The following is a 17,869-nucleotide window of genomic DNA, read 5'->3' as shown; positions in this document are numbered from 1 at the left end:
TTGTATGCATGTCTCATCTCCCCAGGCGTGCTACATGCCCCACCCATCTCACCTTCCCCGATTTGATCACTCTGTAATCAGAGCTCTTACATGCTAGTTATTAGATCGAGCACAGCCTCCGAACTGATGGACTACCCCTTGTCGGCTGTCCTCGAATAGCTGTGACTTTGTGAGACCCTGCGTTAGTGACCTCTTCACTCCAATGCTTGCCGTGTATGAGAAAATGTTCACTTGGTGTTGGTCCAGCGGAACAGAATCGGGGGTCTGTCCGATTTACTCGCCCGGGGGTTAATGCAGTCGCAAATCGAGTAACAGGTGTCGAATGTAACTCGTCAGTGCCCGGGTAGAATGGAGCAAATCCAAAAATTACAAATCTGCAACGTATAATTCAAACTGCTTGTAATTCAGAGGAACCATGGCTTTAAAACTACGTTCACGTGTGAAATTCATTATAACATTTCTATATAATTTTTAAATCAATAAACATGACTTCTGAAAACTTTGAGATAATTATTCTTTCGCGATTAGCAATGAACTCTTAAGTTGGGGATAAATAAATTGATCGATCGATCGCAAGCTTGTTCATAATAGCTGATTGGCACTGCGGAATGGTACAGTAAACAGAATGAGAACAAAAAGCCAGTTTAATGTGTACTACATTAAAAGTGGTTACAGATAATCACGCAATGTTTTCAAAGGATTTGTCAACACTGCACAAAACACTGAGATGAGTACGAATTGATTGATTTACATCACTTCACCCGACTGGAAAAAACATATACAGAAGCTGGAATAGCACACGTGTGTACGAAACGAGCAACATTTCGTAATAATTAATTCTCAAAATGCAATTTAAAAAATTAACCTATAAATAAATGCACAAAAACTACGCTACATGAAAGAATTTCACGGAACATTGCAATAAGTTCCCATAGCGTGGTTTTATGAGTGCGTCGACAAACAAAAATTGTACTCGTGCGCGCGCGTAGAACGGAACTGACAATTCAGAAAAGTGTAACGATTTTGTTTCGCTCCAAATTTTCAACTTACAGAAAGCGTAGTTACGCGTGACATTCGAGTACGTCATATCATTAAAACAGTTAGTAAATTTTGGCAAATGCTCAAATTTCCGCGGTCAATTGTTCGGAAAAAAAAACAGATTTAATTTTTTTAAGTGATATCAAAAGCATTCTTTTGAGCGAGTATTAAAAGCCATTATATTAGATTGTTTCACATGAAACATAAATCATTAAGATTTTAAGTAAAATTCGAAAGCAATTATACAAACTCAACAGGTGAAACAGTCCCTGCGAGCGGTGATCATATATTAAATTATCAATTTTACAGCAGGATCAAGTCGAACATGATAATAATAAAAGGTACAAATACAAACTAACACAGGAATCGTCTAATTAATTAATTAATAGCGTCCATTATAAGCAGATTTGACTGTACACAGGGCAGCCGTTTCTGTTTGAAACAGATGATCGGGAAAATCGAATATAGAACCACATCAATTAAAGGAACTGATTCAGTCTGATGAATTCTCGTGTCTTATTTAAGTGGACGGACACTGTGTCAGCTACGCGGGTTACAAGCGTAGGATGGAAAATGGCGGCCCACGTGTCTTTACGGCCAATTTCAAATTCTGTGGTAAAAGAGACTTAGAACGGTACGGTGGTGATTAGGGACTTACCCAAAAAAACTTGTAATTACGGTTTAATTTAAATCAAAAATCTATATAATTATATATAATTATACAAAGTTATAAAAAGTTACACAAAACTTAAAGCAAGAGACAAGAGAATCCTGAAAAATGCTTACGTTATCAAAAGCCGAGTAAAATCACAGCCTTGCAGACACAACACAACTTACTTAACGCAATAAAAGAGAGAGGCAGGTTATCATACCGCTGAAGCAATGCATTACTGAGTCAACAAAATAAGCATTTCAAGAGACTTTTCTAAGTCTCATAACGAAACCCCAAAAGACTGTGTTTGTAAATCGAAACTCCGGACAATCCACTTGTGGTTTTAAAGGAAACCTCGCGCAAATCGATACATTGCTCGACAAAATACGTGATCGCCTAAGACTTGTAAGTAATTACTTTGCTCCCTTCCTTTACTCCTAGTCCAGGAAGTTCTGGAAAGAACTTGTCTAACAACAACTATAAATTAATAATTACACAACGCAGTGGCACAATTCTGCCCACAGTAACAAGAAGTACGGATTCCGACAGCGTTAACCTTGCTAAGAAATGCCAAGAAGTTTCGATGCGTCGCCATGTTTGGAACTTTCAACTAAATACGCGGAGCAGAGTCCTTTTTCAGGACTTAATGGTGTACTCAACGAGTGACGAAATTATCAGCCGAATACGAAAGCAGATGTTCATTACCGCGATTCACAAGAGTCTGGGACTGGTCCCTACCCCAAACCAAATGAATCGAATTCACGACCTCCAATTATATTTCCCTACTATACATTTTAATATTATAACCCCAAGCACGTGCAGGTCTTCAGAGAGGTCTCTTTCTTTTAGGATACCCCACCCAAAATTTTATTTGGTCGCACCAAAAATATTTCGTGATAACTTTCAACATGTCAAGGTACACACAATAAACGCATAATTGGTTATTGTCATCACACTGAAAGCGTAATAAAATTTTTTCGCGTGGCCACCATATTGTTCTGCATTCTACAAGAATACAGGAACAACACTTGATATATATACACACGCGCGAACACTTTTCCTTTTAAAAATTATGTTGCCACACACAAAATTTCAGAATCCTATCAACGTCCTCCTAAATTAGAACAATTGGAGTTGCAAGGGACCCTTGCAGCTGAGAAGCGAACTTTAAATTCGCTGACCCAGTGAATTGATACTAAAGTCAGTTTTAAGCTTCTGAAGAAACGATTATATGAGACACAAGTGAGTTTTACATAAAAAAGAAAGGTTTGTTTCATCGAAATGCTTGGTGATATGCGAACAAAAATAAAATGATACAAATAAAGCATGATGAAGGTATGTAAAAATAACACCTCGGTTATTAACAAGATACGATCTTCCTGAGCGACAGCCGAGAAGCAAAGTCGCATGAGAAAGAATTTTCAACTAAATTAAGAACACGAGGGAGGCATTTACCTGAATAAATTAAAACTATCCTGAAAGTTTAATGCAGCTCAAAGCTAATAAGCCTCGAGGATGCTCGCTCACAGACTATGCTCTCGAAGTTATTAGCAGTCTGTGAAAGAGATTATAACTACGATGACTGTAGCTGCGAGCGGGGACTGACATAAAAGATCTGATTTCGTTCGATTTTGCATTTGTCTCTGAGAAGGAAAAGCGAACTCAAGGCAAACAGACGCATTTCCCCCCCCCCCCCCCAAAAAAAAGGAAAAAAAAACTTTTAAAAATAACGAGAGCTAACTTTCTACTTTGTTCACCTTTCCACGTTTATTGGTCTTCAACACACACTTTAATGCACTCATTGTACGTAATAGCCCGACTTCAGACGAGTCTGTGCGTTTCCCCGGAAGATTCTTTTGACTGCGCCGCGTATACCCGGAAAATTGCACAGTTTCACATGAATATCGTTAACCAATCTAGCATATCATAGGATTCAGTTATAGACCTAAAAACTGCTTCATATTCCAGAGGCATCTGATTAAAATCTCGACCCGCAAACCTCCAACCCCTGACTGAAGGTTTTCGTATCTTACTCAGTTACACCACGCAAAGGTTGTGATGGTGCCTTAAATACGGCAGCGGACTATGAAACTATCAGCTTTGACACGATGGGTTCCACTACCACAAGCACGCTAAGCATTCAGACAATAAGACTCACAATCAGGCGAAATGCGAGCACCCTGTATATAAAAAGACGCACATCATTACTTCGCATAAGAAGATGGAAGAATCGGTGGCGTAACGTTAATGCAGAGACGTCATCGATCACTCATCCCCTGAAAGAACCGTCAAAACATAAACATACACGTCGACAGACTTCTTCACGTGAAGAATGCAGGAAGTAGCAGCTCTGAAATATCTACGTTCGCACACCATCCTTCAGCTGCTTTACTCTGCACGCTGAGGACGAAAAAGAACTGTGAAATTACAATTACAGTATTTACTGATTCATTTCTGTGCAATGTTCAGACTGCTACAGATTCCGATCATGTTCCATTCTTCACATAAAACTTTCGCAGCATCGCCATGTTGTAATTACTGGCACGTACACAGTAGTAATTCATACGCGATTTATGAGTAAGTTTCTGATTTATTTCCTCCAAATTTCGTATGCCTACCACCCATTATTCATTTATTATAATAACCGTTACACCAGAAGGTAACGCAAATTTCGCGTGGTTGATGAAATATTTTTATTTTAATCGCAAAAAAATAATTTATCTTCACAGAAGTTGCAGGCCCACATTTTTCGAAGACAAATCACCACACAACTCTTCACAGGGCTTCAGCTTCAAATGGTTATATTTCCATTTCATTTGATCTCGTTGGGATTCTCCGGTGTCAAACACGAATCTCGATTGGGTCTGGTGTCAAAATACTCTAAACCACGAATACAGCACTAATTCACACACACACATAATTCCACATGCAATTCCTTGCTCCTTCCATTAAAACGATATACAATCGACTTAATAAACGTTTCCTTCCCGTCAATTTAAACTTGAAAATTCGAGTAATCTCATGATTTTGATATTGGCACAAGGAGACTACAAAGAAGGCAAAACACACGACAATCAATACGCCTTTCTTCAAAAAGCCCGTTTTTTCTCAACCCCTCTGGCTTCTTATAAAGCAGTATTGACGTTGTATCGTTGGCAGCACTGATCCTTCTTCACCGCAATTTATCACGTGCGTGAGCAGGCCTTCCGATTTATCGAATCACTGGGGCACATAACATGGAACGTCATCGGTTCTTACCACTGTAGAAGTTAAGAATGTTTATTAGGCCCCAATATTTTACGTATCTTGTACATTAAAGGAACAAATCGACCTACAGACACCACCAAGAAAGCAAAAAATCACGAAACGAGCAAAAAATAGTTAATGAACAAAGTAGAACTTAACTAATTGTACGCCGTAATTAAGGCGAAGAGAGTACACGAACAGAGCCTCTGTTTCGGAACAAGGAACGAAAACTCAGGACGAACTACAAGAAGAAGTTTATAATCGAACATGTAGCGCGTTGAGCGAAGTACAAGGCGCAGTTGGATCAGTTACGATCTTCAGTCCCAGATAAATTTCAGTTCGACTACTCAACAAAATTAAAAGAGTCCGAGCTGGTGACAGAAATAAGTTTGGAAGCCGACGATAAAAGTGCGTCTCTGGCTGTGAACGGAACATCGTGATTAACAGGCGGGAGTCACAAAGTGGCGCCTAAGAGTATGCTCTGGCAATTATATTCCTTTGCGTGAATACGTCCTGGTTCACACTGCGGTCAACAGAATCACCACTTGCTAAAGGACTAACATTCCCAGCTCCTTCAACATTTTCACGGAGAAATTCATTTCGGCGTGTTACCTCAGGAATTACCCCTTCTGAGCACCAGCTGAAGGGACAAATTATTTTTTGCAAATGCACGGCGCCTCGCCTCATACTAACAAACTAATTAACCAGATGGCTTACCGAACCCGAAGGTTCATCACCGAACTAACCAAATCCCTCCACCGGACCCTGTCCTGGGCCAACAAAATCCAGTCTCCTTCAACTCCTATCTCCCATAGATCCCGCCTGAGATTATCCTCCCATCTACGTCTAGGTCTCCCCAGCGGTCTCTTCCCCTCAGGCTTCCCAACCAATAACCGGTGCACACCTCTTGTCCCATCCATGCGCGCTACATGCCCCGGCCATCTCATTCTTCTCGACTTAATCACCCTGACAATATTGGGGGAGGAGTACAGATTTTTAAGCTCATCATTATGCAGTTTTTATCGTCTCATATTTTAATTTTACGACAGCGTAAGCAAAAGATTTGATAAGTTGTGGACTTAATTACTTAATTTATGCGATCCAGTGGCTCTCACTTGGCGTAACCCATTAATAATATTAAAAAATGTTAACATCTGCCTCAGGATATTTCTGCTCAGCCCGAGCACTGCATTGTGTCTTGACCCTTTTTTTTTTAAAAAAAAACCCTCACCTGCAGATATTCTGCAGGTGGAAAGCAACGTGAGAGAATCTTATAAATAGACACACGCCAATTCCAGAATGAAACAACCCTCTGACTGATAGGTTTATCCGACAGGGCCGCCTCAGTTGGCATGGTTACAGGCGATGATGAGCGAGTGACCAGCGCAAACAAACATTCGAAGAACGAGAGAGAAACTCAGGCACCGGAAACTCGCATTTGTCCTTCGGATCCTACCAGCGCGCTCCATACCGAACTTGTAGGCTGCTACCAACGTGTCGGAGGCACAGACCGCCTCCATATTCAGAGCAAACCTAACGACACTAAATATGTTTCGTTGTTTTCCTCAGTCCCACCAGGCGAAGGCCGGAACAGTGCCTCGACCATTTGTTTATTTAACGACACTTTCAGTAGCATATAGCTTCAAAGATTAATAATGAATCTGAAAGGATGTGGAAGTGGTAGTGGCCTATTTTAAGGTACTAACCCGGAATTACGTGGCGAGACTGAGGAAATCCAAGACAAATATCAGGATAACCTGTCTCCGAGGCAAAATTTAAACCTGGGACATTCAGAATACGAAGGAGGTATACTAAGCACTCGACCGCAACGTCTTGACACTTGATTTTGAGAATTGAAATGTCAAGTGATCAATGTGAACAAACACATATTTCACATTCGGCCAATCTTCGAATCTTCACACTGAAAAGCACGCGTGTCCAAATAGTCCATAAAATGTATATTGAATAAAAAAAAAAAAAACGAACCGAATACCGAGACGTGGAGGCGTTTTTGAAAAGGACAAACAGAGTAAACGAGAATCGAAAGTCTATACAGCACGAACAGCTGAGAGGAAAACAGATGACGCCCGAAAGGACTGAGCGAACGGCTTGGAACGAAAGCGTTGAAGACCTTCCATCTTCGCTGTCACGTCTGCAAAGACCCTGAGGTCCTTCTGAATTGCAAAACCTTTTCAGGGGAGTAAACTGGAGCTGGTTACGGCACTAACCACTCGACGCTGATAAAAGGGCACGGCGCTTCGAAATACGGCACTGTATCCCATTCACCTGAAATTTCCTTCTTCAGGCAAGGATCGGGCTGCACTGTCGGTAGATTCCCCTGTATCAGACAAACGCGCACGGTACAATACACACGCTCAGGCCGGGAAATCAGCAGGATTATGGTGAAGCAGATGTTCACTGTGCGTCTGTCAAATTTGATATGTATCGTATTCCAGTGTCGAGTGGCATTACAGCAACCCCTCAAAATCGCATCGTGCTAAACCCGCAAACCTCTCCAATCTTTGTTCTACAACCGACGTTTCGGAAATCTACAGTCTCCGCCATCAGGCAGCATGGATGGAAGTCTCAGAGTCAGATGGACCCGTTGTAGATAACCTAGTCTGGACATCTGGAACATCAAATATCGCCAAAAACATTTAGTTTTTATGATAATTGTATGTTCATATTTATAACTGTGGAAAATACTGAAATTAGGATGGGATCAAACTGAAATCAGAAGATCGCCTCGGACCGTCTCACGATAACACACGGCTCCAAAACACCTAACATAGTAATGTTAACAGCTTTATGAAAGTTCCATACTTGAAGATACTACAGCCTAAGTGCACTACAGACCCCGCTCAGTTCATGTTGGTTGATAAATGTATGAAGACGGTCTTGCGCACTCCGTGAGCTTCGGACGAAGGTAGGCGACATGGCTCTGCTCCCAAGCAGTGCGCGATTCGACGTCCAACCAACCGCGAGGACAAACTGCGAAGCATCCAGTGCCAACAGGGTAGTAACAGAGCAGTGGCGGGTGATCTGAGTCGACATTAAACAGCAGCAAACACTATGTGCGGTAAGTAAGCATGAACACGCCTGTCAACGCAGACTCTGATTTTGTTTTGTAACGCGTTATGCGAAGCACAAAACCTGTCTGTTCACACCCAGTGCAATCTCTTCTTGAAGATCACTCAGTGCGAAGTAACAACGTGAGATTTCAGGTTCTCAAGGCGACAAGAACGTAGCTCTTCTGAAATGTTCCGCGATGCTGTCTCGTAGAAATTGACCGACGTTTCAGAGATCGTTATTTAATTCCTCCTACTTCAAGATGGAGACAGTCAACACCTATGAAACGTCGGTCTGCTTCTGGGAGACTACACGGCGTAATATCCGAGGAGACGGCGACAGCCATCTTGTCGCAGTCTGTGTTCACTTTTTAGTAAAAAATGCATTCGAGCACACGGGCGATGCACGAATTATGAACAATTTGCGAACGATTACTAACTTTACTAAACTGCGCGCGTTTTTTTTTTCAAACACGGTGCTGTGGCTTCAACCGCAGGCAATCAGCAGTCCGCGAATCACATATTACGAACCCGTACTTCAAAGAACATGACAAAAGTACTCATGAAATGGAATCGGAATCCTCAGGAGACTCGGCATGTAATCTGCTTAACTAAACACCGGGTCGAAGTACCAACGAAAACTTAGATTTCCTTTAATACGAAAACTTAGATTTCTTTTAATACGAAAACTTAGATTTCTTTTAATACGAAAACTTAGATTTCTTTTAATACGAAAACTTCGCTCGCCAATCTAACACGAAAAAGACAAGAGGAACACGACACAGGAACACGACCTTCATACATAAACTAAAGGTTGGGAGAAAGTTAATGCAACTGTCTGTCTGTCTGTCTGTGGTATATTTAACGACGCTGTCAGTGGCCCAGGCTTCATGGAGTCGACGAACACGATGATTAATGAAGAACAGATTTGTAAAAATGGTCGCGGAGGTAATTTAAGGAATTGCGTGTGAATTTTTCTAAGCGACTGAGGAAAACCACGTGAGGTTGGCGATCCGCGGGAAGATATTTTAGCCCGAGTCCTCCCTGACGCAAGAGTGCGACGTTATGTAAATACAACAACTGCGTATTACAAGGAAACAGCGGGGGATAAACACAGATTATTCTGGCCAGGAAGTCAGAGGGGCGTAATAACCAACCAGGCCACTTTCTTAGCGCTTAATTAAGCATAAGAATGCGTCTTCATAATGTGGTAATTGGACGGAGACCTAGATACAGATAGAAGTATAATACTAAACCGAATCTTAAATCACTGCACCGTAAGAATGTGGGCTGAATTAAACTGGCTCAGAATATGGACCAGTGGCGAGGTCTTGTGAACACTGTAATAAACATCACAGTACCTGAAACAACTGTGTCACCCGGAATGACGGAAATTTTAGAACGCCAAATTAGGTAACTGGGCTAATGATTCCGCTTACGAGTAAAGTGACGCGCAACTCTTTAATTTCAAAAAGTGTCGGTACTGGGTTTGAATACCGAGCGCTGTAATGTCTGTTGTTTTCAGTTGTGCGTAGCCGTGTTCCGATCATTGAGATAATGCAGGATTTGGGGTTTTCGCGGCGGTGAGTCTGAAGATTGCTGTCTTCTGGGTTGTTCCACCGTGTAGTCTGGTAGATGTCCGATGGACTACACGGCACGACAACCCAAAAGACTTCGATCTTCACTGAGATAATATTCTCTGTACCAGGAACGAAACAATCCAACTTAAAGATTAGGGACGCACTTCGCTAATCACCGAGCCTTCTACTTCAGTTCAGATATTTTACGTCTATAATTTATCCTCCCACCACGAGGCTTCGTACTGCCTGGAAGTAATTATAAGAGCATTATACATCCACATTACATCACCACTCAATACACGGAACGATCACGGGACAAAGTGTTTCATTAAAGTGATAATTGCATTATTAATCCTATCAGACACACTCGATAGGCTAATCAAAATTACGTATATTCATAGTGCACATTTTGTAAGAGAATAGACAGGAAAGTTCTCGGTGTTCATCAAGCTATTATTCGCACCCGAAACGTCGATATTAAAGTGTACCAAGTTACAATGTAATCTGTTACTTCGGTCCCTCGCCAAAAGGACAAGCAAGGACATTGGGTCTTAAAGAACAAAGTGTTGAGACAAGTGAGGGAGGGGCTGAGGAAAACCGAATGAACGATTCTGTAATTTGTACTCTTCAACTGGTAATGACAGGGGACGTCGTAAATGTTCACAACGGTTCGCAAACGGTCTCTATCCTGAGCCAGATTAATTCAATCTCCACTCCTAAATCAATGAGCCGCATCAATATTAATGTTATCGATCGAAGATGAGTTCAAGAATGGGTACGTATTTCAGCCCGGGAAGACAGTGGCAATTTAATGACGACTAAAATAGGCCTGTGGAACACGAACTTGTTTCCCACTGCTGAGTCTTCAGGCGCTACGTTCCGGTACACTTACACTAATCCAGCTCACAAAAGAACCCATATGTAAATAAGGGAAATATTTTATTAGAAGCAGAGAGCGCCCGTCTTCAAAAAAAAAAATAAAGCTCTACATTTTCCTATTCAATTTTACAGAAACCACGAAGCAAATTAAATACATGAAATACGGCAAAATGCGGACCTGTATTGAGGGCGCTTCAGATAACAAGCCGTCTTTTAACAAGAAGAAAATTTATGTTTATTAAAAATGTCATAAATTTTACATGAGAGCATGGGATGAAAGACCGAAAGAAGTATTTTAGAATGTTCTAGAAATCTTGCAATGGCGCATTTACCAGGCGAGACTTACCCGCACTTTCTAAGACGGGTACAATTAAACGTCTTGTTCACTGACAGAAACAGATAATTCAAGTCTTCTCTTATCATTAGAAGGTTCCCGCAATGTATGTTCCAACGTCGTACGCAATAAGTTGAAACTTTTATGCTTTCTTTTTCAATCTCTTATGGAGCGAGACTTTAAGAGTTCTGCTTTAATCTCAGCCAGTTCTTGTAGAACCTGGGCAATGGACGAGCTGCTAACGAGTTCTCTGGCTGTTGTATCAACGTGAAACTTCTATTATCACAGGATCCAGCACTCTTTACGAGACGAGCGTATTCTTCGAATTAAGTGCCGTCATATTGAAACAACTCAAGTGTAAATCAAGTCTCACACAAGGGTTATACAGCGTGTCCCAAAATGATGCATACGAAAATTCAACGAAAAAATAAAGTCATTTTAATAAACTAAACCATTACATACGTCAGCATTGGAATTTTGTAAATTAGCAAACCTAGTTGAAGTGTTCACAATGACCACCGTCAGCTTCGTGGCACAGCTGAAAGCGGTGAGGATCTGACTGACAAGCTGATACCAAAGCGTAGACATATTTTTGAGACACCCTATATTTAACAATTAAAGTTCTATTAGTGGAACGGGAACTGAGAACATAAGACAAAAGAACAAGCAACCTGAAATAGCGATGACGGGCCTTGGGTTGCGGACAGCCGACAAGGGGTTATTCATCAGTCTGAGGTTTGTGAGAGGAACTCTCTGGGGTTCGGCGGAAATATCCTCAACAAATATTATGACGTCGATAAAATCAAGGAGGATCAGACTGGTCGGATAAACAACACGTACGGAGAACATAAGAAATGCATACAAAATTTTGGTCGGAACACCCGAAGATAAGAGGTCATTCGGTAGACCCAGACGTAGATGGGAGGACAACATTAGGGCACGTTCGCAGGAAACAGGACGTGAGAGTGTGGACTGGATTGGATTGAAGTGATTCAGATCACGGTCCGGTGATGGGCTTTTGTAAGCACGGCAATGAACATTTAGAGTTCCATAAAATGAGGAGAATTTGTTGACTAGATGAGCGATTATCAGTTTCTGAAGGACTACAATCCACGAAATAAGTTACGAAGGTGAAAATGTTGAACATTAAAATAAATTAAAAAGCAGACGAGCTATTAAAAAAATAAAACAGCGTAATGAATACCTTACTTTATTATTTGCAACATACAGATCATATAAAACACGAAAATGAGCAGATATTGCTGACGGACTTTTATCAAAGGACAGAACGCTATATGACAGACAGAGATTTGTTTTTAATCTTTCTTTTGTTAATCGCTGCCCTCAGCATAAAATGACAATGCCTGCTGAATCTGTTCATGAAGTGTGAGGGGACTCCCTTTACGACGATGAAATTGACAGTCATGAACTGCAAAATTCTATAAAACGAGAAAATGAAATACGGATACGTCTGTGGAGCTGCTGCTAAAATGTAACAAAAATAATAACATGACTGCGACAAGTTAGCGGTAACTTACGGACATAGCGTAAAGTTTATAAACACTGACTTAAAAACATTTATAGATGCCCATAAACAAATAGAGAGGACATCATTCCTGAGGTGATACGAGGAAGATACATTTATTTACGCATGTCATCCGTCGGTTGTCTGGGTGCATTTTTCGATTTTCTTTACGTAAACCCGAAAAGGAGCTAGAAACATATTTCTGTTACCTAAAGCATCAAATTCCTTTATAAGTAAATTGAATAAGGCAAGCAAAACGCCTATAAAAACAGGATGTTACTTTGTTACCTCCAGAGTGCGTACCGTTTTCACAACAGCTGTTCTAAAAATCCCATTAAAACACTACGTTAAACACTCCTTTAAAACAATATCGAAATACATTAACCTCAATAAACTACTTTATTCAGAAAAAAATTCCGAACTGTACTGTAACTGGCTCAGTACTTTAAAGACCAATGGTAACTATATGTACCACCTGCTTTAAAATTCATATTCCTCCATTTTTCCCACACAGTGTTTTGTACGAGTCATACAACAAACAGCGATTATTTACCTAAACAGCGTTAATATCCGATCGTAACCATGGCGACCTATTGTTTCCTTTGCGGTAAAGACTGAATGTTCAAACAAAATTTAGAGTTTCGGCTTCAAAGGATTAACAAAGCGAAAGGCTGTTAGGGGCATCTCTGATGATGTTAATAACAAGTACAGCGTATTTGAAGCGAATCTGAGGATGATTAAAGGTCCACTCCATTATAAAGTACACGTTTCCACACCCATAAAGCCAAAACACTGAATCAATACTCAAAGCATATGCCATAATGCCGTATGCGGAAGGCATGTTGTGTCAGTCACGACATAAAGATAAAAGATTCTGCACGTATATTCATAAATATTTATTATTTTATACTGCAAAATCCAATGTTAGTGCCTAAAATGTACACAAAAGTGGAACTGCTTTCCATATAAATTCCTTGGCAACTATTTTACTTTCAAACGATCAAAGAAGTGACAGATAATTTGTTAGCGCTAGAAGGATTCGTGTTAGGTCACGTTTGATCACAGCCCATTCCTAGCTCTTGTAAGCGAGAACAATCTTAGACCAAGATTACTACATCAGAACTTCCCTGAATTAAGTGAAACAAATTACATTCGGGCCGTGAGTATCACACCCCTGCCAGAGACGATATAAAATGAAGTTGAAAAGAAGTATTTCAAGTTGAAGTTTAATTAAAACAGAGAATTATTAAAACCAACGTGTATGTTTCAAAGCATTTACAGAGATTTAATTAGAGCAGAAACTTCAAAACGGGCCTCGTTATTGAACAACCAAGTCTTCCCTTTACGAGGGTAGTCTCTTATCCGCGTAGCAAGGGCGCGCTTAATGACCAGGTAATTTCTCTCTCTGCACCGACGCCTCCTCCTCGCTGGCTGCAACGTTCCGCTTATAATTAACCATCTGATGCCAAAACTCGTGTTAATAACATTTAAGAATTCAGTCCGTACCGCGAAGAAAACATAACTCTTCACCATTACAAAGCTTAACTGCTTAACGCTGTTTAAGAGAACATAAAAACACATAAATACACTCCATGGGCAAACATTCAGAGATATAAGGTGTTAAAGCATGTGGTATATATAGTTAAAACTGGTCTTTAAAATTTAAGAACAGTGTTAAAACGTAGTAACAAGACAACTCTCATTCACAAAGGTAGATGCAGGTCTAATTAAGGACATCTTGAGTGATTTTCGTTTAACACTCTCTTCTACGCTCAGGATTTCCGACGAAAATTCTGCAATCATTTATAACTCTCTCAATGAGTGCTGTATGTCCAACCCATCTTATTCTTCCTCATTTGACGACTATGAAAATATTAACTGAAGGGTGAATTCTTTTTCATGCTCAGATCTTTACCAAAGAGTATCCATTTCCAATCTTGTTAGGCTACATCGCTGCTTCGTTGCTTGGCAACCATTTAGCGCATAAACTCACTGCTACGTGGAAACAATTCTGTAAATTATATATTGTATAACGTTTTCACACTTGCACACGCGTTCATAAGATCTACATAACAAACAAGCAATCACAAACAGGCCTACCGAACAGTTTATTTTATGGAAACTCTGAGAATATTGTTTCCCGTGACTCGTCTCTCATTTAATATAGCAGTGACAACTACGGGCGAAACAGGCAAGTAATTACAATTCTCATGGATGTGCTACAGATCTGTTTAAGCATCAAACTCCGTGCCTGAGTCGTAAAATCATGAAATTAAATTCGTCGGTTAAGACGTGCACTGCTTTGATGTCTTCGTATATGACGGAAACCACTAACACCTGAAACTCGGTTCTCATTGCAAGTGACATTCGTCGTTGTCACACGAAATACAATATATTTGATTAAGAACCTCACGTGTGTCATCTCAGACAGTACTCAACGTGTCTGGTTTGAAATTGGTAAAATTAGGAGTTGTCGGGGTAACGATTTCGGTCCAAGGATGAGTCGGAGATATTTAAAACGAATAAATAGCAGCATCATTACCCATTCTTGCGCTCAACCAGACAACAAACATATAAACATCTTTGTGCATGCGAAAAACTCAGCAGAAATCGTACGTTGTACAAAAAATCAGGAATGTCTTATTTCAGAACAGATTTATCCCAAGGAACTATACACCATCACATGACGACGCTGTCACAAATACGACAATTGAGTCCAAAGCCCTCGTGAATTCATGAAACACGTCAAAGCCTTATATCTACAACAGTTTCCTCGTCCATGACAACAGTCCAGGCCCATTCACCCTGACCGCACAACAAATGCACACACACACATTAAGGCCGTCAGAGCTTACCTTCATACTAATTGCCTCTAATGTCATTCATAATTCGTGCGAAACTTCGTAATTATTTACCACGTACTATCATTTTGTGAGTACCAAAAATACTGGGGAACGTTTCCGTCCCATGAAAATGCAAGTCACACTGGAAGTCCCCCAGAGTGAATCCTTAACTTGACGTGCAAGCAGAGGGGAAAAGCCTTAAGCTCGGATCACATTTCGCCCTCGACAGAGCAACTGATGGGAACGCACACAGAAACGCGTACTTGCTCGCGGAGAGAAAAGTAATTACTTTTGGCCAATAGAAAATTCCCTTGAAAGTATCCGATTCACAAGTGTAACCAACAAAAAAGCTTGATATTTCTCTAGTAATGGCGGAAGATATTTCCTTCAGCGTACTTGGAAGCCTTAAGGGATTCTGGTAGTAGGCGTCGTCAGTCTCATCTAAACTCCTAATTCTTACTACACAGAATCCAGAGAATTCGTAATTTTAGCGGGTAACATTATTTCAGGGAATGTGTAATAATATATCCATTCAAGCAAACCGATGTTCTTAAAAACAAATAACCATCACACGCCGCAAACACAGTTTCTGCTTATTTTCATTATCATCAAATCACCAAACCTTTCATATTAATTTTTGGCGACGTATTCAAACTTGGTCACCAACACACAGACAAACCAGCGTATCTTAATCATTTATCCCCGAACTTCCTTCTGATCTTCAACACATGACATCAACAAACCCAAATAAACCAAACCGCCTGTCGATCACAGTTCAGGCAACCCACCTATCACTCATGTCGAATAAGTTGCCGCATCAGATCAGCGAAGGAAAACACTGGATATTTTAAACTGAGCAGACGCTACGCGAGGGGTTTAAAGACACGCTTGAGGAACGGAGAAGGCTGGAGATATGAAAGAGAAGAATTATTAGAAAAATGTCTATTTTAATACGAAGGTAAAATATGGTGAAGCTGGAAAGCATTTAAGTCCTATAATAAAAAAGCAAAGGTTTATTTCCTCGTTACACAATAATGACTACCAAATCGATAATTGAAGCCGGAATTCTGAGATAAAATTCTGAGAGGATGAGAGACAGAAGAAAAACGCGAGCAAAGGAGTTGAACCGAGGTTCGGGGATGCGCTGGTTCGAATGTTTCAAATCAACTCCAGTGAAAGAGTAGAAAAACCAATTACACGAGCAGCGAACAATCTGAAAGCGGAAACGTTCGATGATACCGATTCTGTTACAAAGAACAGCGAAATGCAAAGAATAACCACTAATTAGTTCCTTTTTGGAAAAAAAACCCCACCTTCATGAATATACAACCAGAATCTGAAAATATTACCATTAAGTGGCTAGCAGTAAATACAAAAATATTTTTAAAGTAGAAAATCCCTTACTTATAAAGATGTTTGCTGCTTTTATGAATCACAATGCCGGAATAAAAGAAGTGTTTTCTATCAATTACGTTTGCGAATAGTTCACTGCTGTGTAATTAAAAATACCAAAAGAACAGAGTGGCAGGCGGACAGAAAAAAATATTTTTATAAGACACAAAAAAATTTTTTTAAAAAAAAAACGCAGTTTCTGCAGGCCATTAATTTTACCCTCGTGACAGTTTTCTATACGTTAAATCTGATTAAATAAATTTCTCGTGAACGACTCTGTTCCATAAATCTGTAAATCATACAAATGTCTTAGTACGTACGGAACTTGTGAATATTTATTTTTATTCTCCCTTAAGACTTCAGGACAGAAGTTGTCCTCCTGAAGAGTCAGTTTTTGTCGAAAATTTAATAACGGCATAAATCAAACATAATTACATATGAAAAAACAGAGCTTGTAGAAACGTGTACACACCATTTCGCACCAACTTAATTAATTCAGATAATAATAATTTTAATGGCATCATTGCAACATGTTATACACCCAAAACACAAACGGCATTGTATCTGTACCCAACTGCGGGACATAATTTTACCTGTGACTTACTTCATCAGTTCCGACTTCAACCGAAGTTACACCCCTAATTACATGTTTATTCTTCACTGTCCACCGTTACAATTAGGTTACATAAAATGAAAATGAGTATTAGACTCGCTAGACTACAAGCGCCTGGATGGTAGGCATCGCGCGCAAGTTACAACGCTTAACAGCGCATCTTCATAAAGGCTGCGATAATGGACACGTTCATTAAATAGGTTTTTCAAACTGCAGACTTAATGAAAAACAAACAGCTCACCCTTTGGAGAAACAGAGAATTAAATGTCGTGTTTGTGGAATCGGTAACTTTGTACACTTCTAGGAAAATTATTCGTTTACGTGGCTACTTCTAATATTGGACTGTTGGCTTCTCACACGCGCGAAGCCAACAGCTTCGTTTGTTAACTGAATTAGAAGCCTCTTAGCCCCTGTACGTAACGCACAAAGATCACGAAAAGTGTTACAGCCACGATATTTATTAATTTCAAAGTAGGATTTGAGGTTTTCACAACGGCGAGCACGAAGATGGCTGGATTCTTGCCCCGTGCAGTGTGTTAAAAGTTTACCAATATTTCAGACGTCCCTGCTGCCTCCATCACCAGGGCGAAGAGGTGAAGACAGCCATCTTCGCCTTCAATTTCGAAGTTGCTCTCTTACGTTTAGATAAATGTTTTGTCCACGAAGATTTGTGGCACTTATAAAAAATGCGCTGAAAAG

General features: G+C 40.2%; 2 protein-coding genes across 2 annotated transcripts in view; one reads left to right on the top strand and one right to left on the bottom strand.

Annotated features, from left to right (window-relative positions):
• LOC110840025 (glycosyltransferase 25 family member) overlaps positions 1–17,869 on the bottom strand; it is a 63,239-nt gene that overhangs the window by 18,498 nt on the left and 26,872 nt on the right. The gene's annotated exons all lie outside the window — the stretch shown is intronic.
• The window catches only part of LOC110840026 (adrenocorticotropic hormone receptor), a 31,904-nt gene continuing 21,856 nt past the window's right edge, over positions 7,822–17,869 (top strand). Inside the window, exon 1 of the mRNA XM_022084698.2 lies at positions 7,822–8,015. The gene's annotated coding sequence lies outside the window, so the exon portion shown is untranslated. The remainder of the gene's footprint in view (positions 8,016–17,869) is intronic.

Source organism: Zootermopsis nevadensis, unplaced genomic scaffold (genome assembly GCF_977971745.1).
Source record: "Zootermopsis nevadensis isolate Lab colony 2312 unplaced genomic scaffold, Znev_1.0 Znev_ptg000011l, whole genome shotgun sequence".
Classification (NCBI taxonomy): Eukaryota; Metazoa; Arthropoda; class Insecta; order Blattodea; family Termopsidae; genus Zootermopsis; species Zootermopsis nevadensis.
This window is presented reverse-complemented; position numbering and strand designations above follow the sequence as displayed.